Raw genomic sequence first — 15,318 nt, 5'->3', positions numbered from 1 at the left:
CAAGCCCCTGGCCGCATCGTAAGTACTAAAAACCCGTATACGTCCATGTATCCGGCCTCTCCTCTTCATGGTATTAACATGTTTAGTTATGCTATTGCAGTCCGGCCCACGAGCTCCATGCGATCCTCATCAGGAGGTTCGTTGGATTCAAAGGCGATGGCCAGCGAGTCACCGCCGGCCGCTCATTCTCCCACGGCCAAGGGCGACGAGAGGTGCTGTCCCAAAGGACCTTCCCAGGCCAGGGAGAGATTCAGGAGGCCGTGAGGGTGGCGCCAGAGGGCGAATCCTCGGCCGCCGGACACATGGGGGAGCAGATCCCCATGGAGACTGGCGATGGGGGCCATGTCCAGTTCGGCCCCTAGCAGAATACAGTTTCGGAGACCTATATGGTTCCGGAATCCAGCGAGCAGCCTCCTTCAAGAGAAGGAGGTGTGCCTATCCCGCCGGTGACCTCTGTCCAACCAGAGGCACCAGATAATCCACTGGAAGCGCTACGGGGCGCTTCCATTGTGGATGAACACCATATCCTTATGGGTACGGTGGTTGAGAGGGTTCAGTCCGTCAAGAGCGGACTGACCGAAGCCTGCAGCAGCCTGCTGACAGGTTTTGAGGTAAGCGACGCGAAAGAGCAAATCCTAGTGTAGACAGTAGCCCCTGAGACACTGTCCGGTGTTCGGAAAGAAAAACCGGACAGAGGATCAAGTAATTTTCGCAGGGAACTAACTAATTATGTCTTATGTGAATAAGCAGGGGTCGTTGTTGGCCGCAACCTCTCATGCTGCGGAGGTTTCCGGACTAAAGCAGATTCTGGAGTGGGCCGAAAAAGAGCTCGGCCTTGTAAAAAGGTAGCTGGAGGACAAGCAAGGTATGTTGCGACTTGCTGTATATTCAGGAAGAATGAATGATGTGTATTGACCGTAGTGCCATAATATTTGTAGGAGCGGCAACCGAGGTCGAGGTCCTTAAAAAGGCCCTGGCCGAGGCCGAGGAGAGAGAGCTGCCAAGGAACAAGCCGCTCGTAAGAAGCACGAGGCCAGGCTTGATGAGGTCCAGCAAGAGCTCCAGGATGCCGTGAAGAAATGCGAGACCTTGGAGCGCGATGTTTCAGCTCAAGAGACCGAACTCGCCAAGGCTCACCAAAGCGCGGAATTGGCCCGGGTTGAAGCCCAGGGCGCCCTCCAAGAGATCCAGGAGGCCATGAAGATCGCGGCGGGTAAGGCGTTTAGTATGCAAAGCAAGTATGTGGAGAAGAAGTATCTCTTACTAACCCAGATTTGGAGTTCTCCAGGGGCGTTTGCGGATCTGCCGCGCAGTGCTTCTGCTGCGGAATTCTTCCGAGCCGAAGAAGGGAGCTCAATGAAGAAGCTGTTCTGGTCGCAATACCTTGCGCCAGAACATCCGGTGCCCTTTAGCGATCAACTAAACAGCTAGTCAAGCTGCATAGGGTGGCCGAACTGTCCATGAAGGATTTAATAATCCGGCTGTGGCCTGCCAAAGCTATACCCAGCAGCTACTTCGGGCTCGTGAAGCGGCTGGTAAATGCCTACCCTCAGCTGGACGTCGTCAAGCGGTCGGTCTGCATCGAGGGCGTGCACATGGCCTTCGCCCGCGTCATGGTGTGGTGGGCGAAGATGGACGCCGTCAAGCTTGTGATCGAGGGACCGCCTGAGGGCAAGGAGCACCGCACGCCCGAGCGGTATTTTGAAGACGTCCTGGAGGGGTCTCGTATTGTGGCGACGCAATATGCGCAAGACATTATTTTCGAATGAATACATTCATGTTGTCTCTGTCTTGTATGATGAAACAAAGTCGTTATGTAATATAATGTTTGTTTAAAAAAATTCACCTCCTGTGCGGCCGTGTTGTGGGAAATCTGAGAGTTGGCCAGTCGTCGGCTTCTGCCCCCACGTAGGTAGTACGGGGGTGTTCGGGATGTAATCTAAACACTATTGATCCAATTGTTTAGTCCTTGAAGGAGGTGTTTAGCGCAACGAACCAGGCAATCGGACTATGCGGCTTTAGCACCCTCACTTAGCCATAGGAGTTTGACAATAAAAATATAGGCGCAGCCCCTAGTATCCGAACTAGGATGCTGTACACACCTGATCGGGTAAGTACCGATCCCTCGCGTAAGGCAGAAAAAATCTCTAAAGATTTGAGACCTCCGAAGAGCTGACCGGCTCTCGCCGCATTATGACAGTCAGTTTTCGGCTTTCTCTACTGAGGTGCTCATCCTGGTAAACCAGGGCACAATCGCAGTAGTTCTCCTTTTACTACCGTAGCCGATATAACGGAATGTAAGGTAGCAAGCACAGGAGCCGGGCAACCCAACTATTGATCAAAGACATGATTCGGAGCCAATGCATATAGTGCTAAATTCGGGGTGCCGAACTATACTGTAAAAAGTGTTCGGACTTTGTTGCCGTATTGCGGGGGTGCTATGAAGCCCCTGGCAAATTGAAACGTACCAAAGTGTACGGGTGCTATTTGATAAGGTTATCAAAAAAGAAAAGAAGAAAAGGGTAGTAAGCTAGAGCCGTAGAATTTGGGCCGCAAACAGTTTCCATTATAATTTGGTTAATACGTCAAAGCGCATTCGTACAAGTAGTGCAATAAGCAACATGCTATTTAATATGCCACGACCAAGGGAGAGCTGCGTGTGGGTCCTGAAAATAGGTAGAGTGGTCATTTAAAGAGACCACCTGGAAATTCCCCTATACGTCCATGCTTACTGCCGTCTTGGTGTATTTATCCTTCGAAAGGACCTTTGATCAGGCCATCAAGGAAGGCCTGTGGAAAAGAAACCTGAAAAGGAGAAAAAGGAAACAATGAAAGTATGTGTGTCCGGGGGCGGTCGAGCCGTATTGTGGATCACAAGCTAGTTATGCCTCCGTCTATGCCCATGGTATTTTGAGTGCGTAGTTATGTACGCGCGGTACGAATGCCGCCACTTGATCGGGACTGGGACGGAGGCCGAATTGCTAGTCGAGCTCTTGACGAGCCGAGCTGTCCGACTGCAGAATAGTCCGGACTCTCTTAACAGTGTCCGGGAGCTCGGCCGCCGAATTAAGATTCTGCTTGAAAAGGCCGCTCTGTACTTCTACTGCTAAGGCAGCGGTGTGCTCCTCGGTGCGGAGGGAGCGTTCCGTGTTTCCATTAACCGTTATGACGCCGCGTGGTCCGGGCATCTTGAGCTTGAGATAAGCATAGTGTGGCACCGCGTTGAATCGAGCAAATGCGGTTCGTCCAAGCAGTGCGTGATAGCCGCTGCGAAAGGGGACGATATCGAAGATTAACTCTTCGCTTCGGAAGTTGTCCGGAGATCCGAAGACAACCTCTAGTGTGATTGAGCCCGTACAACGGGCCTCTACACTTGGTATGACTCCTTTAAAGGTAGTCTTTGTGGGCTTGATCCGAGATGGATTAATGCCCATTTTTCCGCACTGTATCCTGATAGAGCAGGTTGAGGCTGCTACCGCCGTCCATTAGGACTCGCGTCAGGTGGAATCCATCGATTATTGGGTCAAGGACTAGTGCGGCCGAACCGCCGTGACAGATACTGGTCGGATGATCCCGACGATTGAAGGTAATAGGGCATGATGACCATGGATTAAATTTTGAGGCGACTGGCTCTATCGCATAGACGTCCCTGAGCGCGCGCTTGCACTCCCTCTTGGGGATGTGGGTAGCGTATATCATATTCACCGTTTTGACCCGAGGGGGAAACTTCTTCTGTCCCCCTATGTTCGGTGGCCGGGGCTCCTCGTCATCGTCCTTGCTTTGCGATCCCTTCTCCTTGTTTTCGGCATTTAACTTGCTGGCCTGTTTAAAAACCCAACAATCCATGTTGGTATGGTTGGCTGGTTTTTCTGGGGTGCCATGGATCTGGCATGGACGATCGAGTATGCGGTCCAAACTGGATGGTCCCGAGTTGTTTCTTTTATATGGCTTTTTCCGCTGACCGGACTTGGAGCCACTGAATTCGGCGTTGACTGTAGTGTCATCAGTGTTATCACCATTGCTTCGACGTTTGTGCCTGTTGCGTCGGAGCTTGACGTTGCTGTTTTTGACCTCGGAGGTGCCCGCTTCACTTGTCGTGTTTTTGCTACGGGCCAGCCAACTATCCTCACCCGCACAAAAGCGGGTCATGAGTGCCGTGAGGGCTGCCATGGACTTCGGCTTTTCTTGGCCGAGGTGGCGGGCGAGCCATTCGTCGCGGATGCTGTGTTTGAAGGCCGCTAGGGCTTCGGCATCCGGACAGTCGACGATCTGGTTTTTTTTAGTTAGGAACCTAGTCCAGAATTTCCTGGCTGACTCTCCGGGCTGTTGAACTATGTGACTTAAGTCATCGGCATCTGGTGGCCGGACATATGTACCTTGGAAGTTGTCGTGGAAGGCGTCTTCCAAATCCTCCCAACTGCCAATAGAGCTTTCAGGCAGACTGTTTAACCAGTGCCGAGCTGGCCCTTTGAGTTTTAACGGGAGGTATTTGATGGCGTGGAGGTCATCTCCACGGGCCATATGGATATGGAGAAGAAAATCCTCGATCCACACCGCGGGATCAGTTGTTCCATCGTATGATTCAATATTCACGGGTTTAAACCCTTCTGGGAATTCATGCTCCATTACTTCGTCAGTGAAGCAAAGAGGGTGTGCGGCGCCTCTATATCGGGCCACATCACGACGTAGATCCGATGGAGTCCGTCTGCGATTTTCGGCCCGGGCGTGACTAGGCTTGTCACGTCCGAATAGGTAGCCGTCATCATGTGTCGGGGCACGTACTCGCGATCCGTAGATTGATCTGGTATATCCTGCTCTATTGTCCAGTTCCTGCCGAAGGTCATATGTATAACCATGAGCTGTTTTACCTCTGCCTTTATGATGAGGCGGGGCGGGCTGGTGTTCGGCTTGAGTTGCCACTTTATCCCGACCGCGTGGTGGCCGGTCAGCCGCATTGCGCGATGATGGTACGGGCTCCGGCACCTCACCATCGAACTGAGGTAGCAATTTGCGCTTCGGGTAACTTTTGGCTGGGCGCTTGAGGCCGTATTCTTCTGCTGCTAGGACATCAGTCCATCTATCGTTGAGCAGATCTTGGTCAGCTTGAAGCTGCTGCTGCTTCTTTTTCAGACTTCTCATCCCTCATCTATCGTATTCTTCGGCTGCTAGGACATCAGTCCATCTATCTTTTGACCTCCATCCGTCAATTGCCGCCTTTCTTGCCGAGCCTGTCATAGAATGAGGTGTCAATGATTTTTAAGACAACGTGGTAAGTGAGATACGTGGATTCATGAATGTCAGCAGAGCTGACGAACATAGACCAGGTCATCTGGCTGCTCACACAAAGTACATTATAGGAACTCAGATGCAAATAACAATAAGAAGATTTAATTAGTATAGACAATAGGATGTACTCTCTCTGTAAATAAATATAAGATATTTTAGATCACTACTTTAGTGATATAAAACGTCTTATATTTGTTTACAGAGGGAGTAACAATCTTTCGACAGATTAACAACAATCACAAGTTTATGACTAATTGGTTCATGCTTTCTTTTGTCTAAACAAAGCGATTGCACATATCACAGCAAGTCATGCAGTAGACCTTTTTATGAAACTTTTATGAAGCACAGTCTACATGATTTGATTTTCCAAGAAACAACTCTTAGAGAGATAAAATATAATAAAACGTTATAAGGTCAAGCAAGCAATGAGATATTACTGACTACCCGGTAGCGAAAATAGCAGCAAGGCCAGGTGCGAGTTCACACCCATCTGATGATCTGACGAAACTCCTAGGGCTCTATTTGTTTAGAGAAGTGGCTGAGGGTGAAGGGCCACCCATGGATGATAATGGAGAATGTATCCTGATTTGTCAAATATCCACGAGAGAAGTCAATTGTTACATCTTATTTAATAGTGATAAAACTTGATGCCTGGAATGCACTATATGTCAATTTGAGGTAAGAACATTATCTACATGGAAAAGGTAAACTGCAACTCTAATGGTGATAAATGATAATCTATGCAATAGTAGTACTTGTTTCAGCAAAATAGCGACAAACAAGCACACACACTAATATTGCATCAGCTACACGCCAACAAATTAATGACCAGGATGATAGAACGGTACATAAGTTTCACCTTCTGATGATCCCACAAAATAGATAGTGGCAGCTTGCGATGTTTCAATATTGTTGTTATCCCATCACAATGTTATATAATTTGTTTAATAAAAGGCAATGCAAAGAGTATAATATGTATATCTAGTCCAGCTTAATTCTATTTTATATTTCTTCTACACAGTCTGGAACTCATATCCCCAGCAATGAACCAAACCTGGAGCTTCACGGGGACAAAATAATGTCCGTTGCTCATTATTTTGCACAATTTCCATGAATAAGATCATAAATCAAAATATCATAGTTCGGATTCATGTCCCGATTCTTGTCCTACGAATTGCAGTAAAGAGATATAAGCGATAAATAAACATGCAAGACAAAAATGTCATAAACTTATCAGTTATCACACAAAAATAAGAATCTGCACCTGTGCTAAACTTTTGGTTAAAATCATGGCAGTTTGAAAAGAACTACAACCGCAACTCAGGGGCTTGAAATGCTTCGTGTGAGATAATCAGAGTGATCTGTTGTAGTTACTATAAATACAAGTCATCCTAGTTTGTAGGCTTCATAGAAAGTCCAAGAAATGCAAGTGATCCTATGAGACCCAGCACAACACCGTTTGGTGAGACTGATGCATCAAGTGCACTGTAGTGTATCTACCATAGATAAATAGCTGTCTAACATGACATTTTCTTTTTTATTAGTGGCTTAAAGTCTTGTACACCATGACCTGCCATAAAGTGAGTAATTCAGTTGATTCAGCTTGCTGTTCCAAGCAATGAATATAAAAATATGCCGACTGCGGGTTAATTTACCTGCAGGAGCTTGTGGGGGTGAAGGAGGGGCTCGTTTCTGAAGTGCAGCACCTAAAATCAGTGTGTACTCTTTCTGTCAAACCCCATATTTACCTTCTGGTTCTGTGTGTATCCTAAACATTTTCAAGCTAACACTGTGGCATTTGCTTCAAGGACATAAAGGAAATCAGGTTTGCTATTTAGGAAGAGAAGGCCACCACACTTGTTGGCCACATATCGATAAACCAGTATCAGCAAACTGAAATGAACTCACCAAGTTCATACATTGCTTTCACATCATTACTCAAATAACTTATACAGTAAATCGACCCATCAAATGAGCTGGGCATTACCCTCTGAAAGAAAAATTGAAGATAATGTACATAATTAGATTAGAATGGCAAGGCTAGAAGTTACATTAAGATACTTATACGAGTATAAACATCACATGTGTACAGGCTCTTTCATCGAACACCTTGTACGCACATAAAAAAATTGAGATTTTCTTTGAGAGAGAGGGACGGACGGCGGGTCGAAATAGGAAGACCTGATAGATTCAAACTCACCTTCTCCCCCCGCTTGGCGTCGGCGCCACCTGAGCCAGAGTGGAGGTCGACATAGATGATGAGCTTGCACATGGCATAGTCCGTGGCTTCGACCTGAACAGGCCATCCATCTTGGGGGTAGTCCGTCGCCGCGGGAACGAGGGCAAGGTCGCAACAGCAGGCCTCATCTGTGTTGCCGACTCGAAGGCGAACCAGTCGTGGAAGAGCATCACGACCACCGAGCTAGCCGTGCCCGTGCACCACCCCTCCTAGGGCGGCTGCCTCCTGCGGGGATGGAATAAATCCGAGGGGACCCTCTTGCCGATGGCCATGAATGGGGAGGACCAGATCGCGGGAAGAAGAGGCTCCCCCATCGACCATCTCCGCCGCCAACACCTCCTCCACATCGGATCCCATCCACCAGATGTCCTTGTGGCAACTGAGGCACAACGATGGGCCCGTGCTCTTTCTCAAGGGGAAGGGATGACGAGCAGGGCTGGAGCTCAGCTAGGAGAGAGGAACGGGGAGGACAAGAGGCGGAGGCGGAGGCGACGAGAGAGAGAGAGAGAGAGAGAGAGAGAGAGGCGGAGGCGACGTGTGCGAGAGAGACAGAAGAGGAGGGATATGGGGTTTGCTTCGTGAGGAAGGGATGATGAGCAAAAACGTGTCCAGGTAACACCTCCCTCAGCGAGCGCCCTTTCCTTCTTTTTTTCTCTCCCATTGACACCTCTGCCCAACCCTCGCGCTCGCTCCATCTAGCCCTGCCGACGTGGACACCACGATCGATCGCTCCTTCCGCGTACGTTAATGTGTTCGATGGGAGTGGGAGGAATATGGGAATACGGGGATTGCCTACTTTTTTTCAAAAAAGTAACACGGGGGAGGAGAAAATGGTGCGGCCGTTGGATGGATAATGAATGAGTCGGGAACACGGATGGGAGCATGCAGAGGGAGCAGGCAAGTCCCGTCTGAGCAACTAATTGATGACGAGCTCCTTCGAAGCCTCACAACGACCACTTGGCTCGCTCAGCCACCACCATGTGTTGCTCTCTGGGTGCTTCATTCAATTTTATTTTATTTTCAAACGCGTTTTCGGCTTTTCAAATGTTTTTTTCCTTTTTTTCGACTTTTTGGTTTTTCACGGTCTTCCTTAGCTTTTGGACCAAAAAATTTTGAAATCTTTTTTTCATGAAAAATGTGTTTTTTTGCTTCCGTGAGAAACACGGTTTTGTTTTCGCAATAGGCACGGCAAAAACACGTTTTCTATTTTTTTCCTTCTGCGAGAGGCACGGTTTTGCTTTCGCGAGAGGCATCGTTGTGCTTTCGCGAGAGGCACAGCCGTGCCTCTCGGAAACAAAAAAACATGTTTTCTGTTTTTTTCTTTCCGCGAGAGGCACGGCCGTGCATCTCGGAAACGAAAAAAACAAGTTTTTTGTTTTTTCCTTTCGCGAGAGGCACGGTTGTGCTTGAAAACAAAACGTGTTTTCTTTCTTTTTCTTCCGCGAGAGGCACGGTTATACTTTCGCAAGAGGCACAGTCGTGCCTCTCGGAAACGAAAATACGCCTTTTTTTTTCCTTCCGCGAGAGGCACGGTTGTGCTTTTCGAGAGGCACGGTCGTGCCTCTTTCGGAAAAGAGAAAAACATGCTCCCAGTTTGATTTTTCTGTCCGGTTTTTGTGAAAAAAAGTTCGTCAAAATCTATCAACATGGGATCTAGTTTTGAAAATCTCGATGCGAGGAATCCAATGATGAAAACGGTTCAAGATTTGGACCCACGGTTTAAGAGATAAAACATTTTTAATAAACGAATGTATGAAAAAAGGGAAAACTCCCAGGTTGCAACAAGTGGCGCGCATGCAATGCGCCACTTGTTGCAACCGGAGGAGGTGGGAGCGAACTTTGGAAGGAGTACTTCTTAATTAGTGATTTCGAGGAATTGGGCATATCGGTTTCGCCAGTGATGGTTTTGGGGAGAATATATTTTTCAACAAAAATGAAGTTTGTACCCCTAAAAAATGTAGTTTGTACTGCTAAAAAATAAATGAAGTTTGTGGGGGCGTATTTATGCATGAAAAAGCAATGAGTTTTTTTTGCGGGTGAAAAAAACAATTAGTTTTTTGGAAGACAATATTTATCGAAATGAACTCACATTGGTGACAGGCTACAATGGACCTACAACCCAACACATGTATAAAGGTTCCCTTCGGGAACATCCGATAAAATTGAAACGACAAAGGTTAGCGTAGCCCATACGCAAGCATGACACGCACAAATTGAGAAACCACATGTATAAAGGGGCGCATATTTAGAATCCATACAGAGAGAGACAGACAAGTTCACATCTAACAAAAGATTTGCACCATCATGGTATATTTTCCAAGATTCCACGACGGTTGAACTCCATATTGTTGTGTGCGATTAATTTTTCTTTTGACTTCATGACAAGAGTAATTTAATGTCAAAAGGGGGTTGAACTCTTAAATCACCAATGAGGATGGTAAAAACAACAAACAAGGAATATAGTAAAATCACCAATGAGGATGATAAATACGACAAAGAATAAATAGTGGGAAAACATAATATTGCAATTGTTGTTGTTGTTGCTGCTGTTGTTGTTGTTGTTGTTGTTGTTGTTGTTGTTGTTGTTGTTGTTGTTGTTGTTGTTGTTGTTGTTGTTGTTGTTGTTGTTGTTGTTGTTGTTGTTGTTGTTGTTGTTGTTGTTGTTGTTGTTGTTGTTGTTGTTGTTGTTGTTGTTGTTGTTGTTGTTGTTGTTGTTGTTGTTGTTGTTGTTGTTGTTGTTGTTGTTGTTGTTGTTGTTGTTGTTGTTGTTGTTGTTGTTGTTGCTGCTGCTGCTGTTGTTGTTGCTGCTGTTGGTGTTGCTGCTGTTGGTGTTGCTGCTGCTGCTGTTGTTGTTGTTGTTGTTGTTGTTGTTGTTGTTGTTGTTGTTGTTGTTGTTGTTGTTGTTGTTTGCTGTTGCTGTTGCTGGTGTTGTTGTTGTTGTTGTTGTTGTTGTTGTTGTTGTTGTTGTTGTTGTTGTTGTTGTTGTTGTTGTTGTTGTTGTTGTTGCTGCTGCTGGTGCTGCTGCTGTTGCTGTTGCTGTTGCTGTGCTGTTGCTGTTGATGTTGCTATTGTTGTTGGTGGTGGTGTTGTTGTTGGTGGTGGTGGTGGTGCTGCTGCTGCTGCTATTGTTGTTGCAGCTGTTGTTGCTGGTGCTACTGCTGTTGCTATTGTTGTTGTTGTCATAATAGTGCAATCCATTTCAAGTGATTTGGATGTGTGCTTGTAGAGATCAGATCGCTCGTGGTGCTTTCCTGTCAGATTGTGATCTCCGCATGCAACGATGTCTACTTTTTCCCTAGCTCTAAGCCTTATCCCTTTCATATCCTCCCTCTTGTTAATCTCTATGAACACACCATCCTTCATGTCCATCAATATTGTTTCTAGATTTATTATCATCGAGGTAAGAGATATGAAAAAGAATCTTATTGGTATTTCGTAGCATGCTCGGGTTATAAAACCCATCCATGCCTAGTCCATCAAACACAACCCTTAGCAGTGGTTTCCATTCATCTACGATGGACTGCACCATCGCAAGCTAAAGGAAGTTTACACTGTTGGTGTCCTTGACGGTGTCCTGGACTAGGGGTACTCACCACGTCGTCCCTCGATCTGGTGGATCGGGCCGAGGACCCCCTTGGCGGTTCACTCATGGGTCACTTCGAGCAGCCCATGCCGCATGCAAGGGATATTCCACAAGACTTGGCGCCCAAGACGAGGACTCTTCTAAACCCTAGGCATCCGGTGCATTATATAAACCGAGACCAGACAAGTCAATAGATCATCTGATATTCATTAAAATAATCTCGTGGTAGACACATGTACTCTGTACTACACCCGATATGAATACAATCAAAAGCAGGACGTAGGGTATTATCTCTTCGAGAGAGCCCGAACCTGGGTAAAATCATGTGTCCGTGTTACCATCGCTCCAAGACGCCTAGCTTAGGACCCTACTACGAGATATGCCGGATATAGAACCGACATTCATGCTTTCATTGAGAGCCTACTAGGTGTCACCGTCCAGATGGGACGCCGCCGCCGCTTCGTGCCACCGTCCAGATGGGACGCCGCCGCCGCTTCGTGCCACCGTCCAGATGGGACGCTGCCGCCGCCGTTCCCCCCGTTTACCGCCGACGGCTCACCGCTCCGTCTGACCTCCGGTTAACGCTCTCGTTGTTTCGGGCCAAAAACCTCCGATCGACCGGCCCAAAACACTTCCGCGGTAGGAATTGGCATATCGGTTTCGCGAGTGTGGTTTTGGGGAGAATATATTTTCAACAAAAACCCTAAAAAACAAAAATGAAGTTTGTACCCCTCAAAAAATACGTATGTATGCTTGAAAAGGCAATGAGTTTTTTTTTGCGGTTGAAAAAAAAGCAGTGAGTTTTTTGGAAGAAAATATTTATCGAAATGAATTTACATTGGTGACAAGCTACAATGGAGCTACAGTCCAAGACATGTATAAAGGGTCCCTTCGGGGACATCCGATAAAATTGAAACGATAAAGATTAGCATAGCCCGTACGCAAGGATGACACACACAAATTCAGAAAACACATGTATAAAGGGGTGCATATTTAGAATCCATACAGAGAGAGACAAACAAGTTAACATCTAACAAAAGATTTGCGCCACAATGGTATATTTTCCAAGAATCCATGACTGTTGAACTCCATATTGTTGTGTGCAATAATTTTTTTCTCTTGACTCCAGGACAAGAGTAATTTAATGTCAAAAAGGGATTGAACTCTCAAATCACCAATGAAGATGGTGAAAACAATAAACAAGGAATGTAGTAAAATCACCAATGAGGATGATAAATACAACAAAGAATGAATAGTGGGAAAACATAAACATTGTTGTGGTGGTGCTGGTGGTCGTCGTCGTTGTTCCAGACTTCCTTTAGCGTCATAACAGGGCGGTCCATTTCAAGTGATTGGAATTCACTGCTTGTGTTTGATGAATTGTGGATGTATGGGTTGTGTAAGCTGAGTGTGCTCCATGCCCCTCACATCATTGATTGATCCGCTAGTAATGGTTGATGGACATGGGGATGGTATGCTTGTAGAGATCAGATTGCTCGTGGTGCTTTCCTGCAGGTTGTGATCTCCGGCAATGCAACGATGTCTACTTTTTCCCTAGCTCTAAGCCTTATCCCTTTTATATCGCCCCCTCTTGTTGATCTCTATGAACACACCATCCTTCATGTCCATCAATATTGTTTCTAGATCTATTAAGAAATATGGAAAATAATTTTATTGGTGTTTCCTAGCATGCTCGAGTTATAAAAACCCATCCATGCCTAGTCCATCAAACATAACCCTAAGCAGTGGTTTCCATTCATTTACGATGGACTGTACCATCGCAAGCTAAAGGAAGTTTGAACTGTTGGTATCCTCTTTGGCATCGAGATCAAGAAAGAACTAGCCGTAGTTACTTTCTAGGAAATCTCGAAGCAGAGGCTAGCAATTACCTCATCCGCGTACCATCTTCGAAGGGCACGTTTCGATCTGCATCCAAATGGCATTGAAAAAAAAGTAGATCGAAATCAGGGGGTTGAGAAGGAGCAATGTGAATGTGTACATGAGAAGAGAGATTTTTTGAGCTGTGGAAAATGAACAACGTGTGCCATTTGTTCCCTTTCTCCTCCAGACTTCTAAAGGGGGAGTTCGTACATCGTCCATTCGTTCCCTAACTCCCCCTCCCCTCTCGATCGATCCACGTCGCCAGCCCCCACCAACGATTTTTCCTACCTGAAACCATGTCCCAGCCGGTTTATTTTCACCCGATCAAAATTTTACGTCGAACCACGCGATGGCCTAGAGCCCTTCTCTCTCTCTCCACGATGCCAAGCCCAGACCTCACGAGGCAGCCCTACAACACGACCAGCCCCAGCCTGTATGTTGTCTACTCAACGGCACATGGCCGCCTCAGCCTCTTGTCTATCGCCGCATCTGGGCCAATCCCTGCATCCTGCCAGCGCGTCGTCGGCCGCCGCCCCGCCCATGTCCTGTCAACATCTTCGATCACGTGGTTGCCCCCGCCCATGTCTTCGCCGGAGGCCACGTTGACCCCACCTCCGCCGACAGTGGCGCTGGGTCCTTCTCGTTGTTGTACTATCTCATGGAAGAGGAGATCACGAGCTACTTAGCAGCACCACTGTCGGCGGAGGTGGGGTCAACGTGGCCTCCCACCCCAGTTTCCACCACCGATTCATCAACCATTTCGTTTCCAAGCTGGTTCTAGCAAAAATGATGGCTGGTTCCAACAACGCCGGTTCCCATGGTTGCAGCTTGTCCGTCCGGGGAGAAAGGGTGAGGGAGAGGGGGGAGGAGGGGTGAGAGAGAGGATGGGCGAAGGGGAGGAGGAGGTGGTGGTCCAGGGCGGTGCGTACATGACCACGGCGCGCGCGAGAGGATTAAAAAAAGAAATCCATGGACACTAGCACTCATGTCATTTTTTATAGAAGGAGCCCACCCAGATGAGATCGCAGAAATTTGCTCCCGACGGGTGTCGAACCCCGGTCTGCAAGGAAGCGCCACTTCGCCCTTGCCACTAGCAGGAACGATGCATGAGGAAGAAGATGAGGGAGAGGAAGTGGGGCGCTGTGTGGGCCAGGTGAAAAAGGGAGCGTTTTTTTTTGCGGGGAAGAAAAAAAAGGGAACGTTCAGTCGTCCTAGATAGAACGGCTGAAGTTTCAGCCGGCGCCCGACTAGAAACACTTTACTTACTTATTTCCTTCTTTTTTTTGAAATAACTAGATATATTTGATTAAACAAACAGATTACAAATAATATACATGTGGTCATTACAAGAGACATAAGTAAAACTAAAATTTCACTGCAATAGAATCTTGTGTCACACCGAAACGTCGCCCAACATCGTCCTCCATCGCCACCGAGGCAACGCAAAAGAAAGAAGGGAACTGCCATCATAGGCCGATCTGGAGGAGCACCTTCGCATACGATGGTGCTTTTCGAGCCGATGAAGCGGACCGCTGCAAACGATGGAACCGAGGCTTTGTGGCACGTCGGCTGGGGTTCTTCCCCGTGTCCGCTAGATCCCAGCGTCGTCAACCTCATCCGATGTGATCGAAGAAGAGGAACACCTCTGCTTGCCGCCATCCACGCACCCCATTGCAAGACACCAAACACAACCGAGACGGTTGACACCAACACCACCTGGGAGAGTGTCGTGTGCCGACCATCAAACACAAATCTCACCAGATCTGAAGATCGACGAGATGACCAAGCCACCTGTTCCCCGGCGCTACCCATTAGAGTGCCACCGAGATGAGAGAAGAGTGGAAGCAGATTTATTTCGACATGGCGCTGTCTCCACCATTGATACAACACCTCTTAAAGCCCGCTCCCACCACCGGGGCGGCAGACGGAGAGTACGACGACCCACGGCATTGCCGGTGTCGAGAGAAGAAGGCAAGAATCGCCTCCCGATCACCGCTTTGAAGCGGTTCCAGGAGCAGCGAACGAAGCGGTAACCACTGCCGATAGGAGTGGGCGAAGCTTATTTCCTTCTCTTTTTTTACCACACAAGGTAAGAAAAACCCCTTCCATCTTTACTTGAACGACGTATAAATAAAGGGTCTGTTTATGACACATCTAGATGTGAGATAATACCTCACCCTCTAATCTGTCCCCACTTGCTGACAAACCACCCTTGTCACATCTAAGTTGATTTTTATCAGTTTTTTTCTTTGTTTTTTCTTTCCTTTGTGTTTTTCCTTTTTGCGGTTGGGCGGGTGCTTGCAGCGAGGCGGAAGCTCACCTCGCGAGT

The 15,318-nt window shown here is 47.4% G+C and overlaps 2 pseudogenes; both read left to right on the top strand.

Annotated features, from left to right (window-relative positions):
• The first annotated feature begins 9,661 nt into the window (after window positions 1–9,661).
• On the top strand, window positions 9,662–9,756 carry LOC123171658 (uncharacterized; annotated as a pseudogene).
• Window positions 9,757–11,993: 2,237 nt separating this feature from the next.
• LOC123171656 (uncharacterized) lies at window positions 11,994–12,087 on the top strand (annotated as a pseudogene).
• The last annotated feature ends 3,231 nt before the right edge of the window (window positions 12,088–15,318 follow it).

Source organism: Triticum aestivum, chromosome 7D (genome assembly GCF_018294505.1).
Source record: "Triticum aestivum cultivar Chinese Spring chromosome 7D, IWGSC CS RefSeq v2.1, whole genome shotgun sequence".
In the NCBI taxonomy this organism is placed as follows: domain Eukaryota; kingdom Viridiplantae; phylum Streptophyta; class Magnoliopsida; order Poales; family Poaceae; genus Triticum; species Triticum aestivum.
The sequence above is the reverse complement of the archived record's forward strand: the minus strand, read 5'-3'. Positions and strand labels throughout refer to the sequence as shown.